Here is a 22,267-nt window from a genome sequence, read left to right on the forward strand (position 1 = left end):
TACCAAATCAAACAAATTCTCTCAAGCATGCAGCTTTTGTTTTCTCAAGATGTGAACTGATGGACTGGAGTAGTTGTGTGGATTATTGTGATGTTTTTAATCAGCTGTTTGGACTCTCATTCTGACGGCACCCATTCACATCCATTGGTGAGAAAGTGATGCAATGCTACATTTCGCCAAATCTGATAAAGAAACAAACTCATTTGCATCTTGGATGGTCTTAAGGTGAGAACATTTGCACCTAATTTATATTTTTGGGTGAACTATATTTCTTTAAATTCATTTTAACCTGTTCACCTGTGGCGTCTCGCCTTAACTAGGTTGATATAAAGTGTGTTTGCTGCATGTGTGTGTGTGTGTCATTGAGGTGAAGCCTGCGGTTTAGCAGATGGCTCTGCTCACGGCTCTCTCTCTCTCTCTCTCATCCGTGTCTCTCCGTCCAGAATCTCTCTCAGCGTAACAAGAGCGAAACGCACTCGAGCGGTAAATATAGGTCACGGTCGCATTGAAGCTTCTCTCTCAGCACTGACACACAATAACAGCCCGCACTATTGACTTCCCCATCCAGCGCTGCTTTTATCCGTGTGCTAAGACTTACGGCGCAGCCGCATCTTCAACATTTCCCCCCGGAGGCTGTGATAGAAAAAACCTTTCTCCATCTCAGGCCTCAGCTGCCGCCCGCAGCCACAGGATAACTTAAACCCGCTTTAGAGCAATCCAGAGCTGGAGACTGTGGTGTTACAGGATAGAAAGATAAAGGCCATTATTTGAGAGCCTGGATTTGACATTTACACATTTAAAAAAAAAAATTAAGATAGATGTTTTTGAAATGCATGTAAAATTCCCAAATGAATATGAAATCTTAATAAGTGTACAGTCACAGCAGAAAATGTAAGTGAGCGTCTTGATAGGCCGCTGTGTTTCTTTTCACGCAATCAAGCATCACTAACCCCAGCACCTCGGGGACAATTTCCAGTTAGCGTTCTTGATTTTCTGCATCCGCTGAGCTGGTAAAACGTTCCCTTCCTGAAGCAGCTGGGAGCTTGTTGACACTTTTGAAAGGAAAAATCAAGTTGAAGATGCTGGGAGCGTTTCAGCATTTCACTCTCTTCTGGCTCTTGAACACTGAAACAAGAAAATAAAGCAGACGTTTATGCATCAAGGTATTAGTTGGGATGAACGAGGTTTGGAAGCAACCCAAGCTGCTTTTCAGCTCCAATATCAAACACAATCAGATGGACTTGACATGTCATTTTACCATTTTAAGGATTTTAGTTGTTTTTTTTTTTTTGCATTGGAGTGCTTTGATAAATACCATAGTACTGAATGAGTATGTTGAATTAAGTAATCCAGCAATTCCCTTTTTTTATGTACAGTAAACCCTTTGAGGGTATAATTTGAGATTTTATGTCAATATTTCAATAATTAATTGAAAAACACATTCAAATGCTCATGGTTCTCTGATGTTGGTTTATGGTCACATGACAGAAGTAAAAAAAAAAAACAAAAAAAACTATATTTGTTATATTTAATATTATTAATATTGAAGAATATTCTATCAAATGTTTAGATTTCATTTAATTAATTGATATTATTATTTTAAATTCATTTATATTTTTTCCCCCCATTTTGGATACAATCCAAGTTGCTTTTCATCTCGATAATCAACTACAATCAGATAGTCTTGACTCAATAAATCAATTTTACATCATTTTATGTAATTGTATAATTTTAAGGACTTTTAGATTTAAAAAAAAATAAAATAAAAATAACTATTTAGTTTTTTTTTTTTTTTTTTTTTTTTTTTTGCAGTGTAGCAAGGTGCTTTGATAAATACCAGTTACCATATTTATGCACCATGGTGAATTAAGTAATCCGGCATTTCCCAATTTTTTACGTAAACCTTTTGAGGATATAATTTGAGATTTTGTGTCAATATTTCAATCATTTATTGAACATGCTCATGGTTCACATGCTCATGGTTCTCTGATGTTTGTTTATGGTCACATGACATACAAGTAAAAATATATTTAATATTTATTTTTATATTTAATATTTGTATTTAATATTAAGAATATTTAATAATATTTTATTAAATGTTTACATTTGATTTAATTAATTTATATTATTATTTTAAATTTATTTTTACATTTTTAATATTTTTTTCCATCTCACAAAACTTGAGAAACCCTAGATGTGTGAGACTACAGTTTTTCTTCTCCAAACTATATTTTGCATATGATATGTATTTAATGCAATAGCGATTATGTTTTTCTGTTGTTGCTGCTCCAGCTGAACCTTAAATTAAAATATCCCAAACAAGGCAACTGGGATCTTTGAACACTGAAACAAGAAAATAAAGCAGAAGTTTATGCATCAAGGTATTAGTTTGGATGATTATTATATTATTAGATTGAATGATTACCATATTCGTGCACCATGTTGAATTCAGCAATCCAGCAATTTCCCAATTTTTATGTAAACCCTTTGAGGGTATAATTTGATATCTTATGTTAATATTTCAATAATTTATTAAAAAACACATTCACATGCTCATGGATCTCTGATGTTGGTTTATGGTCACATACATTTAATATTTATATTAATATTTAAGAATGTTTACATTTGAATTAATTAATTGATATTATTATTTCTAATTAATTTTTCCATCTCACAAAGTTTGAGAAACTCTGATGAATGAGGTTTGGATGCAATACAAGTTGTTTTTCAGCTCCATTATCAACCACAAAATAAATCAATTTTACACATAATTTTACATAAATTTATAATTTGAAAGATTTTTAGATTTTTTTTTCCCCCCTGGAAAAACACCACAAAATAACTATTTAGGATTTAGGCAGTGTATAAAGACGCTTTGATAAATACCATAGTAATTAAGCAATTCCCAAATTTTATCTAAACCCTTTTATGTATTATATTTACTTTAATTACCCGTGAGATTTTATGTAAATATTTTAATGATTTACTGAAAAACATATTTGCATGCTCGTGGCTCTCCAATGTTGGTTTACAGTAACAAGACATGAAAAAAAAAAAAAAAAAAATAAATAAAAAAATATATATATATTTTATTTTATAATACTTTTTGGTATTTTTAATATTTAATATTAATAACATTTTATTCATATTAATACATATTTTATTAACATTAATAAACTGTTCGCTTTTTATTAATAAAAAAACAATATTTAAATTTTTAAAATTATTTTTTATATTTAATATTGATAATAATATTTTATATTTTAATAAATGTTTTAATTTGATTAATTAATTTTGTTTTGTTTTTGGAGACAGTTTTTCTATCTCCATTTTATGTAATTTTCATCTCCACTACCTTCTGCTCTTCACAATTATGTATTTAATTCAGTAGTGTTTTTGTTTTTCTGTTTTTTTTGTGACTCCAGTTGAACCTTAAATGAACTAAAACACCCCAAACAATTTGTGTGCCAGACAATACATAAGCATAACTATGTACATTTGTAATAATAAATAACAATAAAACTCACCAGAGAAAATCACAGCAGGAAGAATATGAAAGAGGACCTTCAGGGTGAAAGCTGACTGGTATTCGCCTGATTTTTTAATGTTTTTATAAATATCTGCTGGTGTTGATAGCTGTAAAGAGACAAAATACAGAGAAGAACTGATATGAAATGGATGATATGGTACATATCCGTTTATAAAAATCTAGCGATCATCTCAAACTGGAAACGCTGGCATTTTAAAGCCAAATGGCAGGTGAGGCAAGCTGTAAATATCCAACGTAATGTTCATTTCTGTCTCTTTTCTCTTCTACATTAATATGAACACTACATCCCATCCCTCTGTCCAATCCCACATCAATCCCACTCTCTCCTGCGCTGGATTTATCCGCGTCTTCATTACGCTTGGCATTCGGCTCTTCACACACAATCCTTGGCCGAGTTCCCGCACTGAGCTATAAAACGTGCCCTAACAACAGGCCCGAAAAAAAAAAAAAAACAGCTCCGGCAATGTGCTGAGGGCAGATAAATGTCACCCGCTCACGGATTCAGTGTTTAATTGTTTCATTAATATAGTCTGTTTTTAGGCCAAACACGCGTGTCTGATATTATGCTGAACGCGGTTTACTGAAAAGCTGGTTGAGAGCCGCTGGTTAAGGAGTAAGATGTGAAATGTGAACATGCATTAATTCATCTTGCAAAAATCAGATTGGGGATTCCTCAAAATGAATAAAAACAGTGAAATGCAACTCAGAATATGAGGCAAACCTGCAATAATTAAATGTTAAATAATGCAAATATGCTTTTTTGTATTTAATCCCATTAAACAGTGTCTTTGCTGCCGACCTTCGATGATCCAATTCAACCATGCTAATAAGCAAAAATTACTCAGGATAAACTAACATTTGTTCTTTTTTTTACTGATGAAGAGTGTTGAACTTTCGTCTTCTGCGTTCTACTGTACAGACGTGAATTTACTTTTCCTTCAGCCCGTGGCTTTTGGTGCGAAAGGGCTTTTACATTTGACCAAAATAGAACTTTTTATATTAAAAACAAAGAAGCAAGCCCTGCCCAGAATTAAAAAGTAACAAAAAAGTAACTTAACACATTACTTTAACGTAATTAGTTACTTTTTTACTTTTAAAAGTAACTTTCACCAACACTGATTATAGATAACAAAAAATATCATATTTGTTTACTTGAAAGTTAAAAACGTTAACCAAAATAACTATATATATGTATATATATATATATGTATACACACACACACACATTTTCTTTTATGCAATGTTATGTGATTTTGTCATTTTTATTTTTTTTTAATTATTATTTGTTAAATATTTCTATTTAGCTTTTGCTTATTAAGCTGGAATCGGCAATTTTTTTGGATAATTAAGGTTATTTTTAATGGAATTTAATTTCTAAATGAAAACTAAAACCATAAAAAACATTTTTTATATATTTTTAAATAAATGTTAACTTAAGTTAATTATTAAATTAAACTTTTGATAAGTTTAAATACTAATGTTTAAGTACATCAAATAAAAATAAAAAAGACAAACTAATATTAAAAAAAAAAAAATCAACACAATATAGACTTTGAAATCTAAAATAAATTCAAAATATTAACAAAAACAACAATAGTATATCAATGATACTTAAATAACATTGCTAATAAAATGTAGTTATAGTTACATTGACACTAGTTAAGAGTCATTTTTTACAAAACCAGAAAAAGTAATTTATATAAAAATAAATAAATAAATAAAAATTATGCATGAATTTAAATTTAAACTTTTACATTTAAATATAATAATTATCATTATTTAACAAAAGTATATTTTCTAAAAAAAATTAAATAAACAGCGAGGAACAGTAACTCGAAATGATGCTTTGATACGAAACATCCAAACAAACCAATCAACTAAACTCAGCTGCCTTCAAAATGACAAAATATGACATTTGCGATGCTACTTTGGAAAAGCTAGTGTTTTGAACATTAAAATTCAATTAGAGTTGTTTTTAATTAGTTACTCCCCAACACTGCTGCAAACTTCCTCATTCTTCCTCCTCCTAATTAGCTGAGGATGAAGATGTGTGGGTTTGATTACAGTCATTCTGAATGAGACGTTTAACTACATTAAACGATCACTGAATCCCAGACGTTCATCAGCGAAAGTGTTTTACAGCAGGTGTGATTAACACACATGAATTGTTCTCTCTGTCATCTACAGCTATGATTGTTGTCAGATGTGTGCTGAAGGAGGACTGTGTGTCATCAGCTGTCTTTACTGTCAGACCGGACCACATTCATCTTAACTGAGACTGACAGTATTGATCGGCGATCAATCGTGTGCAGTTCTGACATCCTCACTGACACGTGGAGCTGAAGTCGTACGGCTCAAACCCCAGAAAGTCCTCGTGTTGATGCCGCCGATGGCTTTCCTGGAAAAAAACAAACAAGAACCTGGAGTGACTTGAGTTTGTGCATCGCTCATTCTAGACTGTTTAAACTCAAGCGCTGTGTTTCCCAAATGCATCGTAAGCTTAAGTAGATCACAGAAACCACTGATGATCTCTACGACTTACAGAGGCTTACAACGATGTTGGGAAAAGCAGCCCAGGTCATTTTCATATGTTCCACAATATTCATACAGACACTGTAAAAAGGACTTTTGAAGCATTTCTTTGTTCATTTTCAAGGACTTTTCAAACAATGGCTTCTCTCTCAAATTCTAAAAAAAGATAAACAGATAAATCAAAATATACTAATAAATAAAACAGCAAAAATAAAACGAAGCACATGCAAAGTATGCAATGATGTCAACTTAAAAAAATAAATAAAAAAGATTTAAAATGCACTTATTCTGGCAACAACAGCTTTGATATCAATTGAAAATATATAATTATATTATATACAATTGTATACATTAAAAGCAGGGGCGTAGGTTTGATTTTGGCATTGGTGTGGACATAACGTAGATAACGGACATTTAAATGTTTGATCAAAATGATTGGTACATGTCATAGCATCATACTAAATCATACACCCTTGAAAATCATATCAAGTGATGTAAGACTTTAGAAACTATAGTTCTAAAGTCTAAATTTCACAACAAGCTTATGGACGTAGCCTAATTATATAGATGTAAAACCATGGTTAATTGTCTCAAGGGATTTGTATGTGCGTATACTTTCTGTCGTTTTTATAACTGTACTGCCATAAAGATTCAATGTTTTTTACTGTTAAAAAAAAAAAAACAACAGAATTAGAAAAAAGATCTGAGAAACCGCTCCGAAATCCTGGTCTGAATCAAATGAGTCCAGAGTCCAGATCTGAATAATGATTCGTGAACTCACTTCAGAACAGGACTCACAACATGGATCGGGAATCATTCAATTCGCGAAATGATTCACGAACCCGCTCCGAGATTCCGATCTAAACCAAATGATTCGCGATTTGAATTCCCGATCCTAATCAAATGATTCCTGATAGGCGATCCGATTGAAGCGCTTTGAAACAGCGAATCATTTTCGGAGTTTGAAAAAGTCTCACCCAACAAATCGTTACAAGCGAAGTCGAAATTCGAAAATGGATGGCTCTTTTAGTTTGATCTGGATTTTGCTAGTGAATCGCTTGAAATGAGTGATTGAAGTCATGAGTTTGAATCAATCGGAGCGGTTCTAGAATAAATGACTCACGCAATTGATTCGGTTCATCTGTTCCTCTTTTCGCATCTTCAGCCATGTTTACACGTCACTTTAAGCACCTTGTAGGAACCCAGTACAAGGTCATTGTTGTCGTTACTAAAACTAAAACAAAAACTATATCTTTTAAAAATCAGTTTTATTAATTGAAATGAAAAAAGAAACTCTAAAACAAAAGTTAAAGTACTAAAATTACTAAAACAAAAATAATTACAAAACATTAAAAAAAAATATATTTTCAACTTTAATAAAAACTAATTGATTAAAAATGGGTTTCATCCATTGAAATAAAGCTTAAAACTTCACAAAAAAGCTCACACTCTTAAAAACTCAAATATTAAAATTACTCAAATGGAAATAAAGCTTAACAGAAATATTTTTTGAAACAAAAATTATATTTATTTTTAAAAACGTATGTATTTATTTTATATATCAGGAATAACAAAATATATTAAAATAATTTTCATTAATTTAAATAAAAAAAAAAATCTGAAATAAAAATATCAGATGAAAAACCTTTGCAACTAACTAAAAATAAATAATTTCATACACTAAAATAACTAAACCTGAAATAAAAAATAAATGAAAGCAACATAGAAATGTTTTACAAATAATAAAAAAAAGGTTAAAACAAAAATGATAAAAGCACATAAAACTACTCAAATGAAAATGAAAACTGAAAATATACAAATAAAAGCTAATTCACAGTATTGAAACTACTGTTCAAATACACTAAAATACTAAAATAACACTGGCATGTTAATGTGAGGGAAAGATACTTGAATAACCAGATATTTATGTTTAATGAAAATGTATCTGACACATTATTTACCGTAGCAAAAATATTGTATTTTTCATTTTTTATTTAATTTTGTAAATACACTTTTAGTGGTAAATGGTAAGGCCTCTAAATAACATCACTTCCTACTTTCAGAAAGTAAAGGTAATGTTTTACCCTCCGTGCCGCCGATGTGTTCAGCATTCGGCTCATGAACCCTGTGTTTTAGTGGTTCAGCCCCAGATTTCTGAAGTGAATCCTTTGGTTGAACTCTCAGTGTCTGGTCAAGCGTGTGTGTGTGTGTGTGTGTGTCCAGGTGCTGCTGCATATGTCAGACTGATGCTCTGGCACACTTTCAGAGCATCACCGCTCATCCAGGCCTCCACGCCGGCCCTCGGAGACAAACACACAAACATTCAGTGCTGAACTCAAACACAGAATTTAGTGTATCTAATCACGCATAGCTAAACAGAAATGTTTAAAAATGCAAAATTTAAGAAATAAAAAAAAATATTTTATTCATCATATCAAAAAATACATCATTTTAAAAAGTCAATAATTGAAATAGAGCTGAAATAAAATATAAATATCACATTCACACCAAGAACGTTAACTATAATGATAAAAATCCTATGATTATGTAATTTTTTGTAACATTATAAATGTCTTTAATGTCACTTTTGATCAATTCAATGCATCCTTAAATAAAAGTATTAATTTCTTACAAAAAAGTTGTATATAATATAATCTAAAAGGAACGTTTAATATTGATATATTGTATTTCCTATGTGAAAGGAGTTGATGGGTGCAGATATTGACTCACTGTTGATGTAGGTCAGTGTTTTTTCCTCCCACGCCGTGTTTCTGTGTCTTTAGCGCCGATGAAGAGCCCGAGGCCGCTGCCGCTTTATACTGTATTTCTCTTTCAGTCGGTTTCTTTCTCTCTGTCCAGCAGATTTTAACAGGGTCAGATGGATGATGCCTTGGGCTCCGGGGTCAGAGGGTCTATTGATTCACAGCGCTGCCGCAGGGGAAGTTAACAGCCGCGGGTCACGATGACACCGGTCAGCTCAGCCAAAATGGACGTGCCAAACGCAGGTCAAATACACACTGTAAAAATGTTTTTTGAAGTATGTTTTACAAGAAAATACGATTTCAGTTTTTCTACTTCAATACAATATGTTACTTGCCATTTATTTGTAATTATTTGTAAAAATTTACAAGCATTTCTGAGTATACTGCTGCTTTGGGATCAGTATAATTTTTTATGGTTTTTAATTTTTTGTTCATTAGACCAAAAATTTTGATAAAATATTGGAAAAATATTATTACGATGTGAAACTATTTTTTTCTATATTAATATACATTAAAATTTAGTTTGTATCTGAAATTAAAGTGGAATTTTTTTCTAATACGCTGATTTATTATTAGTGCTGGAAACAGTTGTGCTCCTTAATATTTTTTTGGAACCTGTGATACTTTTATTTTTTTAGGATTCTTTGATCAATAAAAGTTTAAAAAGAACAGCATTTATTTAAAATAGAAAGGTTTTCTAACAATATACACTACTGTTCAAAAGTTTGGGGTCAGTACATTTTTATTCTTTGTTTTTTTTTGAAAGAAATTAATACTTTGATTCACCAAGGATGTGTTAAATTAATAAAAAAGTGATAGCATAGATTTACATTGTTAGAAAAGATTTATATTTTGAATAAATGCTGTTCTTTTTAACTTGTTATTCATCAAAGAATCCTGAAAAAAACAATCACAGGTTCCAAAAAATATTTGGCAGCACAACTGTTTTAACATTGATAATTCCAATAATAAATCAGCATATTAGAATGATTTCTGAAGGATCAGAAATCCTGTGACACTTAAGACTGGAGTAACAGCTGATGAAAATTCAGCTTTGCAACACAGGAATAAATTATACTTTAAAGTATATTAAAATAAAAACATTAATTTATATTGTAATAAATGACATTTGCAATATTACAGTTGTAATTAACATTTTGTAATGTTACAGTTTTTTTTTTTGTTTTTTTTTGTATTTTTTGATCAAATAAATGCAGCCTTGATGAGCATAAGAGACTTTAAAAAAAAAAAAAAAAAACATTATAATTCTTACTGATCCCAAACTTTTAAGCGGTGTGTATATATATATATATATATATATATATATATATATGTATATGTATATGTATGTGACCCTGGACCACAAAACCAGTCTTAAGTTGCTGGGGTATATTTGTAGCAATAGCCAAAAATACATTGTATGGGTCAAAATTGTAGATTTTTCTTTTATGGCAAAAATCATTAGCATATTAAGTAAAGATCATGTTCCATGAAGATATTTTGTAAAATTTCTACTGTAAATATATCAAAACTTACTTTTTGATTAGTAATATACATTGTTAAGAACTTTATTTGGACAACTTTAAAGGCGATTTTCTCAATATTTTGATTTTTTTGCACCCTCAGATTCCAGATTTCCAAATAGTTGTATCTCGAACAAATATTGTCCTATTCTAACAAACCAAACATCAATGGAAAGCTTATTTATTCAGCTTGTATAAATCTCAATTTTGAAAAACTGACCCTTATTGGTCACATATATATATAAAATCAGCCCAAACAGCCTGTTTAATTATAAAGGGTCATAGAAACAGTGAAAAATGATTATTAAAACTAAATTATGACTGTCTGTAGTGCAAGAAACCTTGACCAGCATGATAAACTAAATTAAGTATGATTAAAATGTCAGCTATGGGCCTTTTAAAATTCTTTCCTCATTCTGTAACTTGCCTTTCATATTTATGTTCTGCTCTCACGCCTCCGCTGGTCTCTGGGCTTTTACAGGCCTGATGTTTCCTCAGATCAGACGTAATTCAGCCTCTCCTCATGTTTCCAGAGCAGTTCGCTGAGTTTTAGATTTGTTCATGAATGCATGTAAGATGCACATGAATCATGCAGCAGATTGCAGTGACATCTCACGCTTGTCGTTTCGTGTAATGAGGGCTGCGTGTGACTGGAGTGTTAATGCACCGAAGTGTTTCTGCAGCTGCACTGGTGCATTTACATGCATCTCAGAGCTGGCAAACCTGCAAAAATAAAGAACGTAACAATCAATAAATAAAATAAACAAATAACATAATGCAGTAAATATTGTTTACTTTTTTGCAAAAAATAGTCCTTTATTTATTACAATACTCACTTATTTAATAATTTATTGCATATATCTTTTTTATGCATTCACATTTCCAAGTTATTAACAAGGTAATGCATGCAATTATTCAAATGCTTAATGCAATTACATTTTTTTGTGCTGTTAATGCTTTACAAACTATTTTTTTTATAAGAAATATAAATTTTACATATACTGTTTCATAACAGTTTCACTCTATTTAGAGTGACTGAATGTAGCAGAGCATGCATTTCTCTGTAAATGGAGAAAAACCCTTTTTAGAGATGATTTATTTATATATGAAACCCATATGGGACATTCCTGTGCATTGTAATGCAGTTTGAGAAATACTGAATCATTGTGTTGTGCAAGACGAGGTGCTGCTATGAGTGACTATGAGAATTACAGAATCCAAATTACACATATGATTTAGTTTTCTTTCCTCAAGGAAAAACAATTATTTAATACAGCCTACAAGATTGCTTGACTGGCAGCACTGTTCTTACATAAATGTACATATTTATTTATGCTTTCATTTACACTGCTGTTAAAATGTTTGGAATAAGGACTTTTAAGGTTTTAAAAAGACGACATTTCTGCTCATCAAAGCTGCATTTATTCAAACAGAAGTACAGTAAAACCAGTAAAATTGTGAAATATTATTACAATTTAAAATAGCTGTTTTCTATGTGAATATCTGTTAAACTGTTAAAAAAATTATTTTTGCATTTAATATTTTAATATTTTTATTTAGTAATAATATGTACTAATGTTATTCTGTTTTTTAAATCACATTTTAAATTGCAAATCAAATTTGAGGAAAAAAAAAAAATATCACAAATTTTCCCCCAAATTGCACAGCCCTTCATAAGTGTCTGCCAAATGGACACATTTAAATTATGCTTATACTTTTAAAACAGTGTGATAATTATGTTAAATTTAATCAGAAATACAGTAAAAACAGTAAAATTGTAAAATATTATTACAATTTAAAATAGGGGTTTTATATGCGAATATTTGTTAAAGTGTAATTTATTTCTGTGATGCGCAGCTTAATTTTCAGCATCATTACTCCAGTCTTCAGTGTCACATGATCCTTCAGAAATCATTCTAATATGCTGATTTGCTGCTCAACAAACATTTCTGATTATTATCAGTTGAAAACAGTTGTGCTGCCCAATATTTTTGTGGAAAGAGAAGCTCATGTGGTTCCGATCAAAATAAATGTTTAGACATTTAAGAAACTATGATAAATGTTAGCAATTTTACAGTTCAAATGTAAATAATAATTATAATAATTATTATTATTACTATTATTTTAAATACTATTTTTTATCATTAAGTGAAATATTAAAATAGTAATATTTGCATTTAATATGTAATATTTTTATTTAGTAATAATATGTACTAATATTATTCTATTTTTTTAAATCACATTTTAAATTGCAAATCAATGTTTTTGAGAAAAAAACAAAAACAAATCACAACTTTTTCCCCAAATTGTGCAGCCCTTCATAAGTGTCTGCCAAATGCATAGATTTAAACTATGCTTATACTTTTAAAAAAGTGTGATAATTATGTTAAATTTAATCAGAAATAAAGTAAAAACAGTAAAATTGTAAAATATTATTACAATTTAAAATAGTGGTTTTCTATGCAAATATTTGTTAAAATGTCATTTATTTTTGTGATCAAAGCTGAATTTTCAGCATCATTACTCCAGTCTTCAGTGTCACATGATCCTTCAGAAATCATTCTAATATGCTGATTTGCTGCTCAACAAACATTTCTGATTATTATCAGTACTGAAAACAGTTGTGCTGCAGAGTATTTCTGTGGTCACTACCATTTAAATGTTTGGGGTAAGATTGAAAAAAAAAAAAATAATTAATTAGGTATAAAAAAAAAAAAAAAAAAAAACTATATACTTTATGTTCAAAAATATTTTTAAAAACATTACAAAATCTTAATTACTTCAAACTTTTGACAAGTAGTATATTTTTTGTATTTATTCATTCCTTCAGTCATATCCACATTTATTTGAATTTTTTCATCCCTGTATGGTATTGAGGGGGCGTGGCTACTCTGTAGGCTTCCAATGGAAAGATGCACAGGAAAACCGAAAAAGATGAGCACAATTATCTGGACTGCGAAAGCCAGAAGTTTTTTCTTCTTCAAAAATCATTTCTGAGCTCAGCTGAACACATGGAACAAATAACATTCTACTTTGTGTGGTTTCTTTTTACCATTCTGACCGTGAGTCACAAACTGAAGTCCAGTGACCTTTGACCTCACAGTGGAAATGCATCATCCAGTGTTATGAATGTTCCCGCGCTCCGATCACAGTGTTCTTACTCTGTTGGTGAACCTCCCGGGGCCTGAAACACACACACACACACACACTAAATTGAATTATACACAAACTACAAACACTCGTTCCAACCTGAATGACAGCATGCAGAGATCAGCCAATCAGAGCAGAGCTCATTTACATACAGAAGAATTAGTTACAGCTTCAAAAACAGTTTTGAAAACTAAATAAGCGGACTTCAGGGAACCAACTAAACAAAACACGCCTGCTCTGACTCTAAAGCTGCTCCTTGTTACCTTAGTTAAAACAAAGCGAATCAGTCTTATTTTCAATAATGTGCATTTTATAAAAAGGCACATTCATTGGGTCCGGCTGATAGAGTCGCTGTTAACGTCTCGTCTCTCTGCTCTGCTAATGTTCGGTCTAATGAAGCTGTCGCCGCTGATCTATTAGCGGGCGTTTGCCGCTCGTGTGCTATAGATTCACAGAGGAGAAGGTATTTGTTTAGGCTTCAGAATAAAAGCGGTAAGTAATTACCTGACTCGTCACGACCGGCCGTTCTCAGCCTGTGTAAATAACACTATTCATCCACAGGATTCGGACGTTTTTTTGGGTGGATTATAACATGCAAAGTGGTGTTCAGTTGCTCGCCGACATTCAGCGCTTCCTAATTTTTGTGATTTTATAATTAGCCCGATACTGGAACGAGACCATAAACTCATTACTGAAAGCCTGTGACTTTAATTACACAATGAGCACAAATGTCTTGCACGCTCATTTCAAGCCTCATAACGCAGAGCCAAAGTGTCAGCGCTGCACATTAGCTGCATATGAACACGTCGCTGCGCTTTCACACCAGCCCACATGTGACTGGCAGAGATTATTCAAAACATGAATATTATTTTACTAGAATTTAAATACTCTTATATTATTTAGTAACATTTAGAATGAGTTTTTCTATTTTAATTTTAATTTAATTTAATTTTATTTTTAGTATTTTTTAGTAATTTTAGTACCTTAACTTGAATTATTTTAAACATTTCTAATTTACGTTTACATTTTTGTAGAGTATTTACATTTTATTTCAGCTTTCACTTTTTATTTCTATAGTGCTTTATACAATACAGATTGTTTCATTGCAGCTTTACAGTGATAAATAGGAAAATAATCTTTATTTTAAGATTATTCAAATTGCGTGAATATCAGTGTTTAGTATTGTTCATATACTATTATACTGTTGCTTTTAGTTTTATTTATTTATTTAGGATTTATTTATATCTAATATTTGGAATTAGATTTTATTTTTATATTTTAATTTTAATTAGTAATTTTGTCCTTTTTGTTAGTTTTATTTTTTATTAGTTTTACATATTTCCATTTAACTTTAAATTATTTCTTTCAGTTGTAGTAATTTTAGTTTTTCAACTTTACTTTATTTTGGTTAGTTGCCAAGGCAGCATTTCCAATTTACATTTAAGGTTTTTAGGTAGATGTTTTTAATTCAATATTTATATTTTATTTCATCTTCATTTCAAGATTATTTGAATTGCACGAATATCAGTGTTATTTTAGAATTATTTATATACTACAAATATTTATTCATATTTAGAATTTATTTTATTTTTTAAAATGGAATTATATTATAATTAAATTTAAATATTAAATACAAATATTTCATATTTTCGTTTTAATTTTAGTAATTTTGTTGTGTGCGTTATTTATTTATTTATTTTTATTACTTTTTTATATTCCTAGGTAGTTTTTACATTAATTTACATTCAAGTGTTTTAAGCTGAGATTTTATAACCAATATTTATATTTTATTTCATCTTTATTTCAAAATTGTTCAAACTGCATGAATATAAATGCCATTTTAGTATTATTTATAATACTGGGCAATGATTAATCGCATCCAAAATAAAAGTTTTTGTGTACATAATATGTGTGTGTTTATTATGTATATATAAACACACATGCATGTATATATTTAAGAAAAATATATCTTTATATAGTAAATATATTTTTATATATAACTTATATGCATATAAATATATACACATGTAAATATTTTAAAATATATATACTGTATACGTGTCTTTATATATACATTTAAAAAAAACTTTTGTATTTTGGATGCGATTAATCACAATTAACCATTGCCAAGCACTAATTATTTATATACTATTATAGTATTTATTAATATTTAGAATTAGCTTTTTTCATTTTTATTATTTCTATATTTCAGTTTATATTTGTTTTAGTTTTAGTAATTTTTGTAGTTGTCAGATTTTTGTTGTTTTATTTGTTAGCTTAGAAGTTTAAGTTGACGTTTTTCATCTAATGTTTGTACTTTTCAGCTTAATTTTAATTAATGCAAACAATTTAGAATCATTTCAGTTGTAGTTAATGAACACTAAAACATTGATGATCAGTGCAATGCTACGATCCTTAATGACAAGGACACCTAAAATATTTATATCTCGTCTGAAACTCCCAAAAGTGTCTCTGCATTAAGGTTAAATATCAGATTAGATGAAATGGAAGTAGAAGAAAGTAAAGGAACAGCTCAAATGATTGATTCTCAGGCACCAGCTCTGTTTTTATATTTACTCACAGCTGCGCTGCAAACTCTGATTGATTTACTCTAGAACTCTGTTTGCAGCCGATGTGTTTTTCATTATGCGACTCCTGTTCAGAAACACACAAGATTAAGATTCAGATCAGCTCCTCTGAGAGTCTGCGCTGACATTTCACACTGAATTTACACACTGGATATTTCAGCTACTGCGAGTTTAGAGCGAAATGATGAAATTTATTTACAACCCAGTTTCCCAGATAATGTTTTTATATCAGAGTTATTAATCTCAGTTCTCTGAAACAAAAACCTCCTTTACCTTTGCCACCAAAAGAAAAAGTGCTGTAGTTATTTTTCTGGAGGGTGAATATCACATTTTGCACAGTCACGATTATCATAAACTTACACGAAACTAAACTGATGAGGCTAAATACTTACCCTTAAGTTCCTTCTGTCTTCTGTTGAACATAAAATGAGCTTTTGTCCTCTTGAACCACTAATTTCCACACAATGGAAGTGGACACTGTAAAAATAAATAACAGGATGATATAAATCTACCAGAAATACAATATAACATATCATAGTTGAATGATATGAGTTGGATGATCTAATGTTTTCTTTCTGAAGGTCTCAGAGGTTTGTACAGATCAGGGTCACACGTTCAGATCATAACACCGGATATAGAGCTGAATAACTGAGATTTATTCTGCCTCACGTCAAAGTGCTGTGCAGATATGCCATTAAAGGAGAGGTCAGTGCACAGAAAAAAACACAAGCTCAGATGATGATGTGCAAAAGTCACATGAGACAGCGTTCACAAGCCATTTCAATCCATTAATGTGTTGCAATCGGGAGTAAAATAACATTCAGTGACAAAAAGACAACTAATAAAAGAAAAATAAAAGACAGGACAGTATTATAGATCTGAACAAGGGTTACTAGAGTTCACTACTGTAAAACTAAAACCATAAAATAAATTTGTTACTTAAAAATCAAATAAATGTTAACTGAAATTAAATTGAATTAACAATTAATAAATAAATAAACAAAAAATACAAATATTTAAAAACAGCTAGTTGCCAAGGCAACATTTTCATTAATATAAAATAAAATGAACTGAGAAAAAAAATCTAAATAAATGACAAAAACACAATAAAATCATTAAAATGTCACTAAAATTAATATGAAAGCAAACACATAAAAAAAATTAAATATAATTCAAAATATTAATGAAAATTATAGTATTACATTGAACAAATTATCTTATTTGAATTTTTCATAATTGATCAATTTTGCAACATTTTTTGAGTGCAAAACTCTACAGACATAATTAAAAATTACTAAAAATGTAACGAGATGTGTAGAAAATAAAATACAATTGAAAATATTAATAAATCTATAGTATCTCATTACTAAATTGAATAATGCTAAAACATTCAAATAAATAAACATTAAACTGAATTGATCTTTATAATGAAGCTAATGTCTTTTTGAATTTGAATTTCTTTCATAATTCATCAATTTTGCGACATAAACACTGTTATTTTCCTGTTTATTAATTTGAAACTAACTAAAACCATAAAACAATTATTTAAAAATAAAATAAACTTTAAGTTAAACAAAATAACATTTTAATAAAAAAATATTTTTTAGTTTATCTAAAATGAAAAATTTAGTTTATCTAAAACAACTAAATTAAAGGAGAAGTCCACTTCCAGAACAATAATTCAAAAATAATGTACTCACCCTCTTGTCATCCAAGATGTTCATGTCTTTCTGTCTTCAGTCGTAAAGAAATTATGGTTTTTGAGGAAAGCATTTCAGGACTTTTCTCCATATAATGGACTTCATTGGTGCCCGATTTTGAACTTCCAAAATGTAGTTTAAATGCAGCTTCAAAGGCTCTAAACGATCCCAGCCGAGGAAGAAGGGTCTTATCTAGCAGAACGATCGGTTATCGTTTACGAAAAATAAAAATTCGTATACTTTTTAAGCACAAAAGCTGGTGTAGCACAGGCTCTGGGATGCGCGTCCACAACGCAACGTACTATTGAATTATGTCAAAAGGTCACGCAGAACTACAGACCCAGTGTTTACAAAGCGAACGCACAAAGACTAAGAAAGTGCAAGTAAGTCAAACGCTGTTTACAAACAAAAAGGTGCAACGATGTCGGACGATTCTGAAGTTGTAGGAGAAAATAAGATGGAGTTTTTCGACATACTCTACCTTTTTGAGCCGGAGTATCGATGGGAAGTTCGGATCATTTTACCGACTCGGATCTTTGAGTCTCGTTCAGCAAAATAAACAAATCTTTTTTTAGGAGTCATTTCGTTCATTTTAGCCTCATAAGATGAACAAACGACTCGAAAAACCCAAAGACTCAAAACAGGTGAACTAATTCCAGTACAGAACCTAATAGGATGTTGTGCATGTGTGACTGAACGAATCACTCCCGAGACGACTCGTTCTTCCCGAGTCACATTAAAGATTCATTCAAAATGAAAGAATCGTTCAAGAACAACCCATCACTAATTCGTAGCGTTGTGGACGCGCATCCCAGAGCCTGTGCTACACAAGTTTTGTGCTTAAAAAGTATACATATGTTTATTTAAAAAAAATAAATAAATAAATAAACGACCGATCGTTTCGCTAGATAAGACCCTTCTTCATCGGCTGGCAAAAAGGTAGAGAATGGCAAAAATCTCCATCTTATTTTCTCCTGCAACTTCAGAATCGTCTGACATTGTTGTACCTTTTTGTTTGTAAACAGTGTTTGACTTACTTGCACTTTCTTAGTCTTTGCGCATTCGCTTTATAAACACTTTCATTTTAAAGTATACAAAATTTTATTTTTAAAAAAAAAATGAGCGATTGTTTCGCTAGATAAGACCCTTCTTCCTCGGCTGGGATCGTTTAGAGCCTTTGAAGCTGCATTTAAACTACATTTTGGAAGTTCAAAATCGGTACCAATGAAGTCCATTATATGGAGAAAAATTCTCTTTATGACTAAAGAAAGAAAGATATGAACTTCTTGGATGACAAGGGGGTGAGTAAATTATTTGTAAATTGTTCTGGAAGTGGACTTCTTTAATGAAACTACATAGACAAAAAATAAAAATGACAAAAACAAAACATTTCTAAAAGTCAGTAAAATGAATATGAAAGCAAAAAATATTAAAAAAAACTAATTCAAAATAAAAAAAAACAGTATCTCTATAAACTAAACTAAATGAACACTAAACTGAATCGATCTGAATGAGACTTGAGTTTTTTCAAAATTGATACATTTTGCAAAGTTAACACTGTCATTTTCCTTTTTATTTTGTGAAGCTGCTTAAAAACTGTCTTTATTGGATAAATAAATGTGATCTGATTATGTCATATTTAAATTTTCTCAAAATCTTTATTTGCCATTATCGCCGCAACCTTTATGATGTTCATGTCAACTCACATTAAATGACTGTTTACTATTGGCAGATTTTAGAAAGGCTGCATTGATATTTGCAGTGACATTAACCAAGCAAATTACTACATTCCAAAGACAAATATTTGTTTTTTGTTTTTCTAGAATAATATGCATTGATAAATCATTCAGAAGCATGAATTAAGGCGGTAAATAGAGTGAATGTTCCTGCTGATTTCATGCAGCGCATTACATGCTCAATGACACAACATCTGCTCAAACGTCCCGTTCGGCTCACTAAACACGCTCTTCTTTATCCTCCGCTTTCAGAGACCAATATTTGTGATTCTTCCAATCTATTCCCCATCTAAACCGCCAGACAAAGAGAAATCCTGCATTGTTTACGGTGCATTATTATTTATTATATTGGCTGGAGCCCAAAACAGATTCACAGCAGGACGGTGTGAAATTCTTGCATTATGCGAGCAGATTATTCTCATCGCTCATCTCATGCATATTAATTATGCATATAGGCTTGCGAGAAGAAGTCTCCATGGAGTCCTTCGTTATGTAATGAACTATAATTATATGTTTAAATTTCCCATTGCTCTTCCTGCAATGCTTTCAAAGAAAAGAGCATTTCTAAGAAAAGAACATTTACTGTCATATTAATATTATTAATGTGACTGTCTGTATGAATTTCACAAAACCTGGAGAGTTTTAGCATGTCATATTTCATGCTAAAAATAATGGACTTGTAATTGCATAAAGAAACTAAGCCTATTTTAGGATTATTTTCATAACAATTAAACACATTTAACACTAAATTCTCATTACTGTAATGCAAAACAATAATATAGTGTGCTAATTAAATTGGAAAATATTTATAAATGATGCTACCATTTGTTAAAGTGGCTTTAATGTCAACTTAATTTCATAAACCAAGTTTAATTAAATATAATGAGAATTATTACTGAAAATTATGGGAAAAAAATAAAATAAAACATCCAGATGCCTTATATTAATGAGAATTTTATAAGTTAAATTTAGCAAAATATAATATATTTTTCTTTGCATCTTTTTTGTTTAGTTTAAGTTGAAGCACTAAAATGACTAATTTGGAAGAAAAAAAATTAGCTAAAACTAAAACAAAAGAAAAAGAATAAAATAGTAAAATAGTAATATTTAAAACAAACTAAATGTAATTAAACTGACAAAACACACAACAACATTATTGAAATGTAACTAAAATAGATGGAAATTAAACCTAAATAAAAATATTCAAAATAAACTCCCTAATAACAGTAGCTTAAACAAAAATTAGCTAAGATAAAAATAAGAACAAATATTAGACAAAAAAAAAAGTATTTCAGTTCAGTTAGTCAATTTTTCATTTAGTTTAAGTTCAGCACTAAAATTACTACCTGGAAAGAAAATAATAAAAATCTAAATAAAAATAAAACAGCGCTTAATAGTAATATTTAAAATATTCAAAAATGAATAAAAAGACAAAAGCAGCTGAAATAAAAATAAAACAAATATTGGATTAAAAAATGCATTTAGTTTAGAAGCACTGAAATTACTAACTCTAAATAAAATAACAAACAAAAATAAAAAAATAAATTAAAGCTAAATAGAAATATTTAAAATAAACAAAAATTAACAAAAAGACAAAAATAGCTCAAATAAAAATAAAACCAATATTACAATAAAATTTAATTTAGTTTATGTTGAAGCACTAAAATTACTAACTGGAAATAAAATAAAACAAAAATAAAAAAAAAATAAACTAAAGCTAAATAGTAATATTTCAAATAAATAAAAACGAATAAAAAGACAAAAGCAGCTCAAATAAAAATAAAACAAAAATTACAATAAAAACTTAACTTAGTTTAAGTTGAAGCACTAAAATTACGAGAGAAATTACTGGAGAGAAAAAAAGTAAATAAAAATAAATTAGTGCTAAATAGTAATTTAAAATAAAAAATAATGAAAAAAAGACAAAAGCAGCTGAAATAAAAATAGAACAAATATTTGATTAAAACTTAATTTAGTTTAAGTCGAAGCACTAAAATTACTAACTGGAAATAAAATAAATAAAAACTAAAATGGAAATAAAAACAAATTAACCCTAAAGAGAAATATTTCAAATATATTAATAAAACGAACAGAAGCACATAAAACCATAAAAAAAAAAAAAAAAAGTAACTAAAATTAAATTAAAACTGAAAGTACAAAAAGACAAACTAATTCAAAATATTAAAACTGTATTAGTTTATACACTGGTGTGCAGCTGTTGGACACTTACAAAGCCGCTGCAGTGTCTCCTATTGGTGGACGAAGCCGCCAATCAATCTTCAGCTCCAGTCTTTGATGGACCGATGATGACATTTGTTGGAAATGGAGAGAGAAAAATGTCCTTCCCACAGCCGGCCGCTCAGAATGACCGCTTTCCGTCTCTGTCAGCGGCTCCCGCTCTGAGGGACGGAGGCATTATGGGAAATAACTTCCATGGAGACAGATGGGCTCGAGGTTCCGGTAAGGACAGCTGCGAGGGAGCGCCATCGTTTTTCATGATGAACCTGCGAGCAGAAATCAATAAAAGAGCAGAGAATTACAGATTACAGTGAAAAGAAGTGATCAAGGATGAATATACACCAAAACTCTCAACATTCAAAACTTTAAAAGGCTCATAAATTATGATATAAGGAAACAATTAAAGTTGGTTAGTGTGACAGAATGAGTAAGTTTCTCTTGCTCGTTTACAGCTAATTGATATTCTCACCCGTTTAATGAACATCATT

At 30.1% G+C, this 22,267-nt stretch overlaps 2 long non-coding RNA genes across 2 annotated transcripts; both read right to left on the reverse strand.

Moving 5' to 3' along the window:
- Position 1: 1 nt before the first annotated feature.
- On the reverse strand, positions 2 to 5,925 carry LOC127152647 (uncharacterized). The gene is made up of 3 exons (XR_007825121.1): positions 5,834 to 5,925; positions 3,528 to 3,636; positions 2 to 1,125 (listed from the first exon to the last, which is right to left on the reverse strand). It is a non-coding gene; the product is annotated as an uncharacterized LOC127152647 (long non-coding RNA).
- A 4,875-nt stretch (positions 5,926 to 10,800) lies between these two features.
- On the reverse strand, positions 10,801 to 22,039 carry LOC127172804 (uncharacterized). Its single transcript, XR_007828677.1, has 4 exons — positions 21,772 to 22,039; positions 16,498 to 16,582; positions 13,420 to 13,551; positions 10,801 to 11,090 (listed from the first exon to the last, which is right to left on the reverse strand). It is a non-coding gene; the product is annotated as an uncharacterized LOC127172804 (long non-coding RNA).
- Between the last annotated feature and the right edge of the window lie 228 nt (positions 22,040 to 22,267).

This window comes from Labeo rohita, chromosome 2 (genome assembly GCF_022985175.1).
Source record: "Labeo rohita strain BAU-BD-2019 chromosome 2, IGBB_LRoh.1.0, whole genome shotgun sequence".
In the NCBI taxonomy this organism is placed as follows: Eukaryota; Metazoa; Chordata; class Actinopteri; order Cypriniformes; family Cyprinidae; genus Labeo; species Labeo rohita.